The sequence below is a fragment of the Canis lupus genome, chromosome 4, assembly GCF_011100685.1.
Source record: "Canis lupus familiaris isolate Mischka breed German Shepherd chromosome 4, alternate assembly UU_Cfam_GSD_1.0, whole genome shotgun sequence".
In the NCBI taxonomy this organism is placed as follows: Eukaryota; Metazoa; Chordata; class Mammalia; order Carnivora; family Canidae; genus Canis; species Canis lupus.
Genome location: NC_049225.1, coordinates 43,674,954 through 43,692,027, shown reverse-complemented (window position 1 = coordinate 43,692,027; position 17,074 = coordinate 43,674,954). Strand labels below are relative to the sequence as shown.

Genomic DNA, 17,074 nt, shown 5'->3' with positions numbered 1-17,074 from the left:
CTAACACGTGAGTGGTTACTACATGCCAAGGATTGAGCTGTGGGTTCCATAAAGACTGACTTCTTTCATCCTTCCAAAAAGCCTTATAAAGCAGGTGTATTCTTGTGCCCATATTAGAGGTGAACAAACAAGTTCAGAGGGCTTGAAAGGAGGATCTGAATTACCTCCCCCCCTCTCCCCAGTTGCTGCTCTCACCAGCAAGTGCACGGCCTCACCCTGCCACCTGCCTGGCACTGAAGAGAACAGGGGGCCCATGGCCCCAGTCTCAGGAGGGACACTGCTACCCCAGGTGCAGAGGTGGATTAAGGGTATCCTAAACTGTACTGTTCACCTTGGCTTTTTTTTCCCTAGCAGCAAACCTATAGCCAGGACTGCAGGAATGCTGGCCTGGGAAAACTGAGAGCCATGGTGGTCTGTCAGGAGAGCTGGGATGAGGCTCTCCCTGTTGCTTGGGACCTTGTGAAGATCCTTTTCAGTCTTTCTAGCAGGCAAATTGTTTTCAAGGGTCCGCCCCTGAAACCTGAGAGGAGAAAGCCCCTTTCTGAGTGGCCACCCGGCTTTTTCTTTACGGTACATACAAAGCCAGCCCAGACTCGGGCTGCCTCTTCCCCCACATTTCCCTCTAGACACTGGTTTGCAATTCCCATCTGCCTCTGACCCAGGAGCCTGGGGGGTGGGGGGGGGGTGTGGGGGGGGTGGGGGCAACGCTGTGCAGACCCTTTCAGGGCCTGAGGGGCCCCCTGGCTGGCAGGCACTCATTTTTTATTTAAAAGCAAAGCAAACAGCAATATAAAAGGGCCCATATAAGAACTCAGTGTGCAAGTAGGACCTGCCTCAGGCAAATTTTTCTAATTTTCCTGAAAACGTGCGTTTTCCCTTTTGGCCCGAAGCCACTGCATTTGCCTCTGGACTTGCCCCCTCCCCCAACACCTCCTCCTCCAGGCCACCATTCAGTGGTTGAAAAGTTGCCCCTTGCAGAAATGAGGGTGACCCCCTGCGTTTTCTTCAGACACTTTATGGGGGCGGCAAAGATTTTTCGAGTTTGCTCACTCTCCAGCTAAAGTCCATAGAAGTTTCTCACAGATAGTGTGAGGCGACCTCATGAGTTAGGAGCAGGGGGGCTTGATGATGCATGCAAGGACCCTCAACTACATCCAGAAGATTATGATGGCTGAGAATCCTATAGAACTCTGCTGAAGTTTACTTTCACTTTATGCAAGGGCTAATTAAGCTGGATTTGTAAATGGCTTTTACTTATTTATTTTTCTATGGATATGATTATAGGTTGAATCTTGGGAACAGAACCTCTAAATCAGCCAGTGGTCCTCAAACTCTCTTTAAAAGCAGAGGAACCTTCTATCCATGGAGCAGTATCTGGAACCATGACATAAAGGGCAGAAGAAAGCAGATGTTTTGGAAGACCGAGGCCTGGAGCTTTGCCCACTGGGCTTCCCAGTTCCTGCTCCTTTCCTCCTGATCCTGACCTCTGCCTCACTCTGAAACATATTCCATGGTACCTCAGGGTTCCAAAGGATGCAGTTTGAGAAACACTGTTCTCTATGGCTGACTACTCCTTAGAATATATTTTCTAGTTGTTGCTTCCCAGGATTATTGAACATAGGAGGGAACTGCAGCCTCATATGCTAGTGTCAGCAGCATGTTCTTCTTGTGGGGGTTGATATAGTGCTCCCCTTGTACTAGAAAGTGTCAGTGGATATTAGCAAAGGCTCTTTACATGCAGAATAATGACCACCAGAGCTCCATGTGAGCTTCAAAGAGTTCTCTTTGTTGGAAAGGGTGACAAGAGTGCAGGATTTACCCTCGAGCCTCTCAAGGAGGGTCAGCTTCTGGGACTTCAGTAGGTGGGTGTTTGGAAGCCGGGAAACCCACACAGCTCCATCAGGCCCCAAATGAAAACGGCCCTTATGTACTCACTCTAAGCTCTAGGTCTGACATTTAGAGATTTATCTTCCTTCTCAAACTGAAAAATACACATTTCCTCCCTCTCCATCTCTGAAGGGACTAAGGAAACCCGAGCTGTCAGCCAAGTGCAGAATGGCCAGGTTCTTGGGAAGCCACTGATAAGTTGCTCTGACGGAGCAGGACTCAGGACTCTGTGTGTTCTGGTCCAGGCTCCTGGGGTTGGGGAAAGAGCTCTGAGATGTTAGTCTTCACTTACACAGGCCCTGTGCATGGTGTCCCACCTGCGAGATCCTGCCCTTGCTTTCTCAGAGACTCCTCCTGTATGCCTTCTGAAGCAGGCAGGACAGACAGTAGCCCATTGTACAGATATAGAGAGTGAGGCAGTGTGAGGTGAAGGTCAAAGACTCCCCCAGGTGGGTGCTCACTCCATTAGCTCAATGCCCCCCTGGCGCTGCTCCAAAGGTGCTTTTTGTCCTACAAAGTCAGAAGTGTTTTAAGTGACTACATACTTTTCTATCACCTCACCAAGATTCATGGAAAGGGTTTTTGTTTTCTCATATACTTTTTCCAACATGATGAAAGGCAGAAATAAAAACAAGAAAAAATGACGACTGGCATGGGAAGCCACCACCCTGTTCCTAGGTAGTGCCCACCTTCTCTGCTGCATCCTGCCTTCTTCCCAATCTAGCAAAGCCCTTTGATTCCTCTTGATGTTATATAATAATATAAATAAAACAAAAGCAAAACATAAGATTTATAAAACGTAGGCTTCTAGCAGCAGCTGAGGGCTTCTAGAATTAGCTGGGATTACAGGGCGTCTGGGGATGTAGACAAGAAATCAGGGGCTGGTGTTCTTGTTCTGACTTTGCCCCTAATAGGCTATTTGTGTAGCTTTGAGAAAAGATGAAAGAGAAGAAAATGACTTTACCAGGTTGTCTGAAGACACCCTTGTCCCAGAGGCACTGGAGTGGGAAGGCTGTGTGGGCTCCTTGGAAGGCTCCAGAACCCATGGAATGAAGAACAAATGGGAAATGAGACCCTTGGTGCTGGGAAGGGTGTGATGCTGGGCTGCTGTGGCTGGTTAAGACCCTCTCTCAGGGTTTTCTGGGATACATAGACAATTAAAAAGCATGTTTGGATTTGTACAGAAAAACAGCCCTGACTTTTTACATCATCCTCAACCTTTATTTTTCACACTTTCTCACCTGGGACTTGCTCATAATCTCCAAGAATGGTGACAGTCACATCCCAGGATTCAGTTATCTATCCACCCTGGTGTCCTTCCACACCCAAACACATTGTTTATCTATATGGCCCACATAAATCCCACCTTTCCTCCGAGATTAACAGCCCTTCCATCCCAGGTCAAAATGGATTGAATGATAATGGTGAGTGCTATTAAGATCCACGATGCATCAGGCTTTCTACTTTGCATGAATCATCTCATTTAATGCTTACAATAAGCCTACAAAGTTAGAAGCTATCAGTATCCCCATTTTTACATGAAGGAACTCAGGTACAGAAGAATCTGGTGTCCTACCTAAAATTACACAGTTGATAGGGGATAGAGGCAAGATTCAAACTGATCTCACTTAAGAGTGCATCTTTTATGTATGCCCCTCAACTGCAGCATGGATGCTACGCCTCAGGATGTCCACAGGTGCAACCAAGCAGATTGACTCAGTGCCAGAGCACACAGGGCTGTCCTGGACACAGAGCAGAAAAGGTTCACAAATGAGCTGTTTAGGGCTGGGCTACAAATGGGGGCATATGGATAGAGCAAGGACAAATTAGCTACTTGGATCATCCAACAGGATGGATGCTCAAAGTCACTATCCTGTTATCAGATTGATTACACAATTTTAAAATATACTTTCCCAACTCTTCATTGTGATACCTTAGTTGTGGTTTGTACAAGTTAACACTAAACTTAGTTTGTCTTCCTTGGGTACTCAATGACAAAGTGATGAAAGAAAATTATTGGAATTGTGTTAGGGGATAAAGAAGAAAAAAAACTTAGCTAATCTACTGTTAGAACATTGAGAATCATCAGTGCCATGAAGGCTCTTCCCCTGAGAGGACCCACTTGACACATTTGCAAAATAGATGATTCTCATTAGTTAGATGGAAATGGTTCCAATGGATTGGGAACTTGTGGTCTCCAATGGCGGCTTCCCTTGCTACCCCCACTTCCTGCCCCTTTTGTGGCATAATTGTTTGCATGGAAAACCAGCATCAAGCTGGCACCTGCCAACTCTGCACACAGCTCAACTCCCAGATAGCAAAGCCAAAACACACTGGACATCTGAGCCTGCATTCTTGTACACAGCTTGAGAACTATGGTTGATTTCCCAGAGAAAGATTGCTATTGAATCTGATTCCCCCAGCACTCTCCTTTCTGGCTCTTCTGACCAACTATGAGTGTGCCTCCAACCCTCACGCCTCCAAACATTCAACTGGTGACTGCCAAGATCATTAGTGTACACAAAAGCACTCAGCACAGTGCCAGGCACGGAACAGGCATGCCACGGAGCTCACAGAAGCTCAGCATGGCTGAGGGCAGCCGGGAAAAGGAGGAGTGATTAGACTGCTGCTGTGGGGAAGTTCTTCCCTTCAAGAGAGGCCTCTCCCCTTTCAGATGGAGGAACGTATACAGAGGCACTGGGTCTGCAAACAGAGCCCTTCCGGAGTGGGGCCTGCTGTCCTCTTCCCTGGGCTGACGTCAACATGGGGCCATTTGAGCTACAAATATCCTTTCCCATTTCACACCAGAGTGACATAAAATGGTTCCATTTCAAGTGGATGGGAGGTGGGAAGAGGGCTAAAGTTTCATTTCTAATGAACACACAATAAAACAGTCTCTCTTAGGTACTTATACTCCCAAAACTTATGCAACAGAAATCATCTATGACTTCTTATGACCCCAGGCTTGCTTAGCTATATATACTTGGGGGCTTCAGTGATAATGCCAAACCCCTTCACGATGCCCCTGTGTGGTTTCTTAAAAACAGTGAATTCAGAGACCTGAAAAGAACTGTCTTCTCTGACCCTCACCTTGCAACTCTTGGCTTGTGAGAATTTACCGTCTGAAAGTTAATGGTGGCAGATTTTTTATTTATTTATTTTTTATTTATTTATTTAAAACATTTTATTTATTCATAGAGACAGAGGGAGAGAGGGGAGACACAGGCAGAGGGAGAAGCAGGCTCCATACAGGAAGCCCGACATGGGACTCGATCCCGGGTCTCCAGGATCACATCCGGCTGCAGGCGGCGCTAAACTGCTGCGCCAACAGGGCGCCCTGGTGGCAGATTTTTAAATGGCCCTTCATATCTGGGCTGGTCAGTGATCTGGCCTCAGGCCCATCCATCCAGTCCCCAGGCAGGGTGACAGGAACTAGCGCTGAGAGGGAGGGGCCCCAACCAGCCTCTGTTTCTGTGGCCTCCATGGGGGGTGGGGGGGAGGAGGTGGGGGCATGCAGAATGAGACTTAGGCCCGCCTCACAAGGGGTGGCCTGAGCTGGGGAGGAGCTGATGAAGAGTAGACTCTGGCTCAGGGTCCGAGGGTCTGAGTAGGCTTAAGAGCCTTCCCTGTTGCAGGACTATCAGGTGACTGCTGCACGTTTGCCGTGTCAATACGTCACTCTCACAGCTGTGAGGTAGGGTCAGAACACCCCCATCCCCACCCCGGAAATCATGGAGGGAGCGACTCACTGCCTCATTGACAAAAATTCCTCAATTTCTTTGTGCTCTCTAATTTGTAGCCTAGTGAGACTCAGCTTTTTGCCCCATATGTGAGGAGATTTTTTTTTTTTAAGATTTTATTCATTTATTCAAGAGAGACACGGAGACAGACAGAGACAGAGACACAGGCAGAGAGAGAAGCAGGCTCCATGCAGAGAGCCCGATGTGGGACCTGATCCTGAGACTCCAGGATCACCCCCTGGGGAGAAGGCAGGCACTTAACTGCTGAGCCACCCAGGCGTCCCTATGTGAGGGGATTGACAATGCCAGTCCCTTCCCCAAGAGTGGCATCTGCAAGGACCAGGACACAGGTCCTAGAAGCTAGTCCCCTGAGAGTTCACTGTCTAGCAAAACCTGTGCTCAGTGCCCCCGGTGTGCTACTCCTCAACTATGTGGAGGGTTGGGGAGCGGACACCTTTCCACTGAGAACCATGGCTTGAATCTAAGGTGAGTCACTTTGTTTTAGGATCAAATCCGAGCTCTGCTGGCTTTCTTACCCCTTCTCTCATTCTGGAAGGATGAATGAAATTATTTTTCTGCACTTCCCAGAAAGAGCTGAGTATTTCAGGCTCTGGGTCTAATAGGTATCAAGTTCTACTGGGGAAGAATGCAGTTGAAGGGAGAGTGGCCTCAAAAAGAGGTGGGAAGCAGCTTCCTTCCCAAAAACTAGAAGGGGATTAGAGAGGGAAAGATATGCACAGGGGCCAAAGTTTTGGGAGATGCCTCACCCCTTGTTGTGCCTAGGGAAGGGGGAAAGACCCCAGGAATCACACTTGTTGGCCTGTCTGGAAGCCAAAATTGACTCAAATTCTCTTTCCCAGCAAGACTTTTTCTAAGCAGGGCTCTGTGTTCCAACGGTCCTCAGTGGGCCTGAGCCACAGTGAAGGATCCGTGCTAGCCATCTTTGGTTTCCAAACACCTGCCAACTCCTAACTGTGCTGGGGTGGGGGCTGCTGGAGGGGAGAAGAGGGGAAGACCCAGATAGTGGCTGACATGGAATTTCCAACCAGCTTGGTAAGATGGGACTTAAAGTTCAAAATCAGGTTCATGGGAATGGTGAAACCAAATCAGATTTCTGGTACATCCGAGTTTTTCCTGGGCACTTTACACCCACTTAGAACCCCTGTCTGGCCTCATCTTTGGTGTCTATTAAAGGACCAGGGGCTCTGTTCTTCATGTAATCACTTTTCCCTGAATTTGGGACCAATTTCCAATCCCATCTGTCCCTCCCTCTTGACTGTTTATATTCAAAACCAGGTGGAAGCTCTCAGTAATAAATTCTAAGAATCTCTTGGGACATAGGGATGGTTCCTGGTTTCACAGTTATAAGAAGGAAAGTCATCCAGATTGTCCATAGAATAAAATGTCACCAGACAATGTATTTTAAGAATAAAATACTCTGTCGCGGCTTAAAGCTACACATCCCTTCATCCTTTCCTTGATTCATTTTAGCTTTAGAAAGTACAACAAATTCTAAAATGTCTTCAGACAGATCCATCTTCTATGCAAGCTGGAAGATATCTCAGTTAATAATTCAAAGAAGCTTACTTTCCTGGTTCTGATGTTTTGCACCAGAATTTTATACTACTTCATGTACCAATAGACTATGAGGCTTGGAACTAAGAAACAGCCACTGGATTGCATGCAGTCGGGTATACAGCAGTGTTCCCACAGCAGGGTCCCTGGACCAGCAGCCCCAGTGCCAGCTGGGAACTAGTTAGAAGTACAGATTCTTGGGTTCCACATGGAATCAGAAATTCTGTGAAGGGGCCCAGCAATCTGTGTTTTATTTTTTAAAGATTTTATTTATTTATTTGAGAGAGAGCGAGTGAGAGAAATAGAGAGCACAAGTGAAGTGAGGGGCAGAGGGAGGCGCAGACGCCCCACTGAGCAAGGAGCCTGACATGGGGCTCAATCCTGGGGCTCTGGGATCATGACCTGAGCCACCAAGGCACCCTGACTACCTGTGTTTTAATGAGTCTTCTGGGGTATCCTGGGTAGACTTGAAGTATGAGAACCTCTGGTGAGGGGTTCAAGACCCTGAGCTCTGGAGTCAGACAGATGTGGATTTGAATCCGGATCTTCAGGTACCAGGCTGTTCCACTTGTGTGGCCAGTTTCACGTCTCCCAGTCTGGTTCCCTGATCTGATCAACTTACTAATCATCCTCACCTCTGAGGGACATCAGACCAAGTGAAATACTACACAGAGCCTGGTGTGGGTATTTGTGGGTACTCTATGAAAACTAACCACAATCCAATCCCTTCCAAGTTCAAGACCAATGTGAATCAAGCAGACAGAGAACATTGGCCTTACTGCTCTTAAAGGTCACCTGATAAAAGATGTGACTCAGGCGTGTGGCCACCACTGCCCACAGACTTCCTAGTGTTGTCTCCCAGAACTTTGGACAATGAGCCTGGCAGCAGGGGTCAGGGTGGGGTAAGGGGTGGGGTATGCAGAGGAGGCATGTTTAACCCAAGTCACTGGCTCACACTGACAAACACCCCAGGAGTAGAGACTGAGAACCGAGGGTGTGTCCAGAGGCCTCACAAAGGCAGTCCTGGCTCCAACCCAAGGGCAGGCTCTATGGTGGCAGGCACAGAGCTGACGCCACCTGTGAGCTCTCAGATCTATATGAACAGGAGCCTGCTGGGCTCTAATGGTGTTCCAAACCTCAAAGATTTTGTAGAACAGGCTTGGAGTAGGGAAAAGTGAGTGAAGGAGAGGGAAGACAGCCTAAAGGCCCTTCGTAATTTTTCCTCTTGGAGCCTGGATGTTTCTGCCCCTCTACAGAAATAGAAGGAGTAGCGGTAAAACATTTCCCACCATTTGCAAAAATCAGTGATCAATAAATGCTGTGATCGTTACTAAGAAGTTATACAATAGTTCCAAGATTGATACGTGGAAAAAAGAAGTAACACTGAATGCTTTCTGTCAGGTAGGTACAGCAATAGCACATGAAGAAATGAGTATGAGCCAGGCATGTATTAACCAATGTATTAAGTCATTAATTCTTATATCTCTGTGGGGTAGGCATGATATTATTCACTTCAGTTCTACACATGAGGAAACTGAGGCACAAGATGCTCTGTCCATAGCCAACGATGCCAGAGGTGAGTAGGGGCCCAAGTTCAAGTCCAGATGGTCTGCCTGCAGGGCTTATGCTCCCAGCCTCTGTGCCGGGCCAGCTGGGGCAAGGCTGGGAATTCTGAAACACGTTTGTGCCTTGCCTTAAAAAAATTAGTTAAGAACACACAGAATTGTAACCCTTATTAACCTGACCCTTCCCAGAACTGGAAAGTTCTTTCATTAATGCTGAAATCAACAATTCAGAACTACACAAAGAGAAACACAATAAAGAAATCACAGAAGATGCTCAACAATCTAAAAACAATAGTGACAACAAAGAACTTTTAAGTAAGAATGAATAACAGAAACTTTATGGGTATTAGAAGCCAGAGCATGAGATGAATCATAATACAGAGTTGAACATTACAGTCCTGGTTTGACCTCACTAAAGAATCCTTAGAAATTTCCTTTATACAAACATAACCACAAAAAGAAAGACACACACCTGCCAGTTATAAAAACCCTGAGCATTCAGTTAACATCTATCTAATAAATATGAATCCACAGTGGTTCAGTAATAACAGTCTCGAGAAATGATTTTTTTTAAGTCAGGCTTTATTTTATCCTAGATGCTCATGATCAGAGGTTTTGGTTCTAAACCTCTCTTGAACTTTTCCTGCTGATCTGTCATTTCGGAAACCACCTTTAGCGACTTGTGCACAGAGCAGGGTGCCTGTAAGAATTCTATTACTTTGTCAACTTACTTATTAGTAAAGTTGTGATGCGTCAGAAGGGCATAAAAAAATCCCATTCAATTGAAAAAATGCTTTTCTGCAAATACGTAATAGTACTCTTCACATCTCAAACCACTTTCAAGTTTATCCAAATACTTTGTTATTTTTTAATGAATGTCTGATAGGCAATACAATGAAAACACACCAGCAAACTCTTTTACAAGTTTCTCACATCTAGTGCCTCTCCATCCCTCATTTTGTGAACCTGTATCTTCTCTGTCCAACCCTGAGAAAACAAAAAGTTCTAAACTACCCCCACAGAACAATTTGAGGTCACCCTCCCCAACTAGATCACTTCAAATTCACCTTCTGCTTGGAATGAAGGGGGAGGCCCTCTACCTTTTGAGTTTGGCCTTCACGATAAAAAAAAAGTTTCTGTTATTCATTCTTACCTAAAAAAATGCAAAGTAACTGTAAGAGGTACATGGCCTTCACTGCTCACATCTATTTTTTTTTTCCCCCTCAAGTGTTTACAATGGAGCATTTCAACTTGTTTTAAGAGCGGGAATGAGAGAGTGAAATAGACTGGAAACAGACCAATTTCATCTTTCTGTGAGCGTCTCATGACAGGCCGAAGATAAACCTCATAAACTGTGAAAAATGAACAATTCTTGGTTTTGATAACCTACGCTGGGATGAGGACCAAGGAGTTAATATCTCTGGAACCCTGAAGTTTATCTCACTTGTTTTTCAAAGATTAATCCCAAACTTATCCCATTTCGTCAACAAGTTCAACAAGCCAAAAGGGAAGTTTTAGACTTCGGGCTGTGGCTCCTCTCCACGTCTAGGCTTACTGGTGCCAAACGAAGTGGTAATTAACCAAAAGTCTCCCTTTTTTTCTGACATGCTAGAATGGCAAGGCAGCGATATTCCAGAGAAGGGAAACACTGGTGGAAACTGCAGATTTGGGGGTGGGGTGACTCAAGAGAAAAACAAGAGGCACCGGATATGGAGGTAATTACATGGCAAAAGCAACAGGGCAGAAATAAATATGGAATTTGGGGAGCTGGGGAGGACAGTGAAAAGAATAGTCTGGCAGGAGAAGAGTTTCCAAAGCAAGAAATAGTGGGGCTAACATCAGGTAGGAGGCTGGACTTGAAAACCCAATTAGAGGATTTAGGACATAATGGTTTGGCTACAGAGAGCTATTGTGTGTTCTGGAGCAGGAGAGCCCTTATGATCTGAGTGCGTGTTAGAATTCATGGTGGTGTGTAAGCAGCTGGTGGGACAGACTAAAATTGGGGGTCTAATTGCGAAACATCTCCATAATTGGGACAAGGATCATGAGGGCTGGAATCATCCATGTTTTTCTTCCTTGATTAAAGTATTTCCCAATTCACCATACGTGGAATTTACCATAGATGCATAGAATTTGTATTGCTATTTACTTAGTTTATCCTTATCCACTAATAACTTGACTGTTAGGTTTACATAACAAAATCTGTTATATCTGCAAAATCATAAATGTGAGATACTAGTTATATATATTTTTAACCAACTTGAAAACAAGCACACAGATAGTAAAATAAGTTTGTCTGAGTTGTACTTAAAATCATCTCAGAACATCAGTGAAAGTTATCTTAGTTCATAGGTTCTTAAGCTTTCTGGGGTCACAGACCTCTTTGCTTACCCACCAAAATCTGTAGAGTTTTTTTCCCAGAAAACTCAGTGTATGTCTCTGTGCACACACAATGTCATATGTCCTTTCAAGTCACTGTCCCCTTTGACTTCTTTGAAGCTTGCAAAATGCGAACCTTAGCTTCTCAGCAGGCCGGGTCACTTGACAAATCTTCCTGAAACTCACTGTGGCTTTGGAGAAGTCTTTTCGAGAGCCTGCAACTCCTCTGGGGAAGTCTGACTCCACTCAGTTTCTAGAATGTTCTGTGGTGAAAGCCATTCCTAATGGCTCCCCAGATACCCTTGCTCTTTTTCAGAAGCTCCCACTGAAAACTGCCATGTGGACACTCTGTCTATGGTATTGGTCTGCATAGTCCAGAGTAGGTGAGGGCATGAACATACCCCTCAGGGCAGAATGTGAATGTGGCTGGAGTAACCCCAGGGCGGTGAGTTGTGCAGTCTCGTCCGTTCTTCCAGCCTGTTGCTGAGAGAGGCGTTTGGTCTCACCCATGGCCTATGATTGCTCTGTCAAATCAATTCAAGAGACTATAAAGATATAAGAGCTGAACAGCACCAGCAGGGGACTCTTTTTTTTTTTTCTTTTAAGGCTCCCTGCCAGATAAAACAAGAATAAATATGAAATGGCTTCATATTCCAAGCATGAACTAATGTTGGGGTTGTGGCTGATACGTAAAGAACAGCTAAACAGGCTTTGACACCGTGACTCTGGAGAGGGCAACGTTCTCACTGGAAGTGGGGGTGTGGGGACTTATCGGGGCTGTTGGGGAGTGAGCTGTCTGGAAGAGGTTCCTCCCTCATAAAAAACCCAGGCCCCTGCTGACCGATTCTCACATTAGGAAAACATTGGTAAATCATCAGCATAATCCAAGAATTATTCCCTTCCTCTGCTCTGAGCACGGAGGCCCTTCTCTTCTTATCTGTTTCTAATTTGCTTCATGGGTGCTGTTCCTAGTCCATTAATTGAAAGGATTTTTGGCTAGAAGCCTATGACCTGCTTTGGAAAAAAAAAAAAAAGCCTTGAAATTGGAGGGGCTAATACTCTGTGCATCTAAGGGAAATAGAAGTGGATGGAAATTGTTCCTTTGGAGTCCCTGTTGGGTTAGGTTCAGAGCCCTGAACCTGAGGCACAGGTAGGGACAGCTGGCTGCCTGGATATCATCCCCTAGCCAGGGAGCATGGTAAATCACTGGCTTGCACAATGTTCTCCTGAGAAAATAAGATCATTATTAGACTTTTAAGATCAACCATAATAGACTCCCTACAATTTGTTTTTCTTCTGCCCCTTTTACTAACAGCTCTGGGCCTTCCTCCAATGTCTTGCTGATATTGCTCAGCAAGACAGAGAGGTAAGAGAAGGGGCTCTGGGGTTGGTCAAGAGCCCTGAGTTAAAATACCGCCTCCACACTTTCTTAAGTCTGTGGCTTTGGACATGTGGGTCCGAGCTACGGTTGCTGGGAAAACAGAACTTGAGTGACTACAGACAGAATAGCTATGACCATTCAATGAGACAATGCATGTAAAATGGATAAGAGAGTTCCTGGCACATGGCAGGCTTTTAGTTAATGGTAGACATCATCATCACCAGTGACACGATCACAATCTTCCCTGATGATCTGCTGAATGAGGACAGGGGCGTGAAGTTCAACTCAATTCAATGCCATTTAGAATGGATTTGCAAATGGCACTGGTGACAGTACCAGTATGCACATCCCCAGTTTTATTTTTCAGCTGGATCACCAGGACATAGGGAAAAAAATGCAGTTGTAACCATTCATTCATTCATTCTTTATTGTACCCACTATATGGCATTTTTCTAGAGTTGCAGACACAGCTTTAGCAGGGAAGACACAACCTCAGCTGACACAGTGCAAGATGCCTCAAAGGCCAAGTGAATCACTCCTCAGGGCTCATGCTGCAACCAAATGGCAGGATATACAGAAGTCATGCGGGCCACAGGAATTTGGGGGCTATACCTTCTCCAAATGCCCATAGAAAATCCAATAGGTCTCCTCAGTACCAGGCACTGTGCTGGGCTGAGGGACACCGTGGGAGTAGGGTTCATAATCTGAGTGAAAGAGAAGACAGATAAGCCATCATTTTAGCCAACGGGGCAGTGCCTGAGCCCCACAGCATCTGCTACATCACTGTATTTCAGGGCTTTACAGCATGACCATCCACAAGACAGGGCATCTTCTGAAGCAGGGTAACTGCTAAGCCGTAAACCAACTTTGCATGCCCTAATCATCTTTTTCACTTACGAGATAATCTTAAAAATAAGGAAAGCAATGATTCCCTTCTCCACCTTTGAGTTAGTACAAGAGCTGGAGAATTAGTAGATCGGGATTGTATTCCACTGTCCATATGGTGGGTTCTCCTAACCCTTCACAGCATAACTCCCCATGGGATCCATTAGGAATCTGCCCCTCCCCTCCTCCTTTCTTCACTAGCCCCTAACCTCCCACATTAGCACATTAGTTGTGGTCTGGGACTAAGAGGGTTTTGTTTTTTAAACAGTTAAATCTTTCATTGCAGACCAATTAAAATTTAAAGACTCCCTCCCCCACCCTTCTCCCCCTGCTCTCTCTTACACAGACACACACACACACACACACACACACACACACACACACTTCTCTGAGCACAAAGAGCCGATGACAGCCTGGTGTTTACTATTAGAAACAGGATCTGAAAACCCAATGAAAGAAACCCAGCCCTACACCTCCACTTGTTTATTCCTGCCCAAAGTTTCCTAAATAAGAGATTGTCCTACCAGAAACCGTGAGTGCCTCCCTCCGGAGCCAACTAGAGAGTAAAACCAATCCCCTTGGCCTCCTTAGCTGTCATTCCTTGGCAAAGTATGAGGCAGTACACATGGCATCCAGGAAGTGGCCTGGGTACTGGGTGAGTCACGGCACTTCTGTCACACGGCTCTGCCCACCTCATTCCGCAGCTGCCACCTGCATACCCACAGGTCTCAGAACCGTGGATGTTTGACTATTCTATCATCATGGCTCATTGGCAAATTCAGGGGACCTACCCTGACCATCAAGGATGAAGGGCCAGGACATGCAGTTACTCATCTGTCCCAAGCCTCATTCTATATTCTTTGATTCAGAAATAATAGACTTTAAAATGAGATTAGGTAAAGTGGGTCTGGGAGTCTCTAGGTAGGTGTGTAAATGTGTTTATATTATACTTTTGTATGTGTGTATGTACTTGATAGTGTATATTTGGGGAGCACAGCCTGTGTATGTTTGCCTACATATATTGCAGTCTGTGTGCTTGACTGAATACATGTCTACTTGCTTTGCTACCATTCTAACTATCCTGGCTTTTTTAAAGTAAAAAGCTCCTCTCAATAGCTTTTCTTCCTAAGATTTGTAAGAGCTGAAGACGGCCTCTTCCCGATGCAATAATACTGTATGCACAGAAGTATATGCCCACACTTTGTCTTCGGAGACTTTGGCTTTTCTGAGACTTCTCCAGCTGGAACACTCAGAGACAATGGAATCATCTGTGGGGTTAATTTGGATGTTAATCTTCTCTGCTAAACTCCCTTTTCCCTGTTGCTTAAAGGCTACCAAACAGTGACCGTCGCAAAGCAGCCAGCCAGCCAGAAGGCTCTGGTGCTGGGGTTCACAGAGAGCAGTCAGAGAAGAACTACCATGTTCCTGTGGTATTACTGGCTGGAGGAGGTCATCCCATTGCCATGTTGGGCAAAAGCTCTATATGGTTCTTGGTGAAGTGATGATAACTTTATCCTCCTGGGTGAAGTCTATACAAGGAAATATAGAGATTGAGAAGCAAAAAAGATCAATTCACTGTGATGGAAAGAATCCATCTCTGGCAGGATATGAGGTGGAAAGAACTCTGGGTCCCATGGAGCAAAGGTCTCTAGACTCCTATGAAACAGGGCAAATGGTTTCTGTGGTGACTCATCTTTGGGTCAGCTCATACTCTGTGGCAATAAAGCTGTGAGGCTGGGAGAGGCAGTGCATAGAGAATGGGGCCTGCATTCCCTGGCCATGCAGAGGAAGACAGAGCCTTGGAGAAGAGGCCATAGTCATAGCTAGAGCTGGCAACTGGGAGGAGCCAGAGAAATCTAGTCTTTGTGGTCCTAACCAGGTCCAACTCTTACTGAGAAGAAGGGGTTCCCAGCCCAGTTGCTGACTGCCCCAGCAGTCTGGACAAGCCACTTGAACTTACCATTCCCTTTTCAAAGGAAAATTTTCCAGCCCTCACTTGGCATCAAAGATAAATTATTCCAAAAGCAATAATACCAAACAGTCACCATGCCCTTATTATCTGTCAAATCCTGCAGCAAGCACCTTCACAAAGTCTTGCACGTGGCCCTCGCACTACCTCACGGTCAATGTCTATATGCGCTGTTACTCGCCTTTCACCAAGAAGGAAGCTGAAGTTCAGAGGTGCACTAACTTGTTTGAGGTCACACTGCTGGTAAATCTGTGAGCCAGGATTTGAGCAAAGACAGCTCCATCTTTCCGCACCCAAGGTCACATTTCAGTACAAGCAGAAATTACTGATCTTTTTAGAAGAGACCAGGAAATGTAAATCAGGGTAGAGGGATCACCTGAGAACACAAAACCAAAGGACTTCAAAAGGTATCAAACCAGAAAATCACCTTCCTCCTCTTGAAACGCCCATTCTACTTCATGTACTCTCCTGCAATGCTGGAAAGCCACCGCCTGCTAATTCATTTTCCAGATCCCATGTAGCTGTGTCTCTAGATAATCCTAACTTGGTTGAGTCAGCTGAGAAGGTCTGCAAGACTCTCAGAAAGATATCAGTAATTTGAAATGATGCCAAGTGTCACAATGGGATTCCATTTGCAAACATTCTCCTCCTTCCTTCACCAAAGGGCAAGTGTTCTACTCACCTACTAGCCCCCTTCCGCATTGCCTGTCTTGTGCCAGGCTCCTCCAGCCCACTCAGCTATCTACACAGATGAAGGACAAACGAACAATAACCCATGGAACTGATATTTGGTCTGCTGTTGTCATCTGAGTTAGCCAGCTTCCCTGGAAGGTGCTTAGCATCCCGATGGGGCAACTGAGCACTCGTTTCAGATGACATAGCAGACATGCTAAAGAACGGTGCCTGTCCCTCCCCCACATTATAAATGTAGTACAGGAAAAGAGCAGTGGAGAAGTGTGATAACACAGGGTGTAATTAAGTACATGCTAAATGAGCACCATTTTAATTATGGCTGGAACATATTTTGAACTACTAATTTGTATCTGTTTTTCATCTATTTTCTCCTCTCCTGTCTTCTCTCCTCAAGCAAGTCGCCAATTGGCCTTACCTTTGTTGCCTCAGAGCTGGTACATAGCAGAGACAAAGGAAAAGTTACTTGCAAGAGTCTCTGGCTTTGACAGTCTGAAAGCTCATGCCTGGAGTTGAACCGATAGAGTTTGTGGAGATTGAAGGGGGCAAAGAGGAAGTGGATGGAGAAAGAGGCAAAGTGAACTGGGGAAAACCAAGATGGAGAGAGGCTTTCTCCCAGAACAGAAAGAAACATCCCTGTACTGGGGGCAGAGGTAGGAGGAGAATGAAAGCATGGGACACAGAGAGAGACAGGGAGAGACCAAGGCTGGAACTGCTGGGTACACAGGCAAAGAGGACTCAACCTCATGATTCTTGCCTCAACAAAACCTCTTATCCCCCAAAGGCAGAGGCTGTGTTGTAAGCCCAGGCAAACATAGGACCAGAGGAAATTCTGCAAAAACAATTCTCAGCTCCCCAGTGTGACCGCAGAGAGCAGCTAGCCCTAAGGGGTGAGAGGCATCACAGAGGTATCTTGCTTGGTTTTCATCTTAGACACTGTACAAGGCCTTAGAACAGTGGCCCAGACTGAGAGTAGAGTCCAAGCCAGTCCTACCATGGTTTC

At 45.8% G+C, this 17,074-nt stretch overlaps 1 protein-coding gene and 1 long non-coding RNA gene across 3 annotated transcripts in view; both read right to left on the bottom strand.

Annotated features, from left to right (window-relative positions):
• SLIT3 (slit guidance ligand 3) overlaps window positions 1-17,074 on the bottom strand; it is a 591,933-nt gene that overhangs the window by 299,160 nt on the left and 275,699 nt on the right. The window lies entirely within an intron of this gene.
• LOC102153258 lies at window positions 12,931-16,002 on the bottom strand. 2 transcript variants are annotated; one of them, XR_005358228.1, is made up of 4 exons: window positions 15,809-16,002; window positions 15,604-15,711; window positions 14,831-14,941; window positions 12,931-13,231 (listed from the first exon to the last, which is right to left on the bottom strand). It is a non-coding gene; the product is annotated as an uncharacterized LOC102153258 (long non-coding RNA). The 2 variants fall into 2 exon arrangements; XR_005358229.1 differs by lacking the exons at window positions 14,831-14,941; window positions 15,604-15,711 and having other exon boundaries at window positions 15,809-15,994.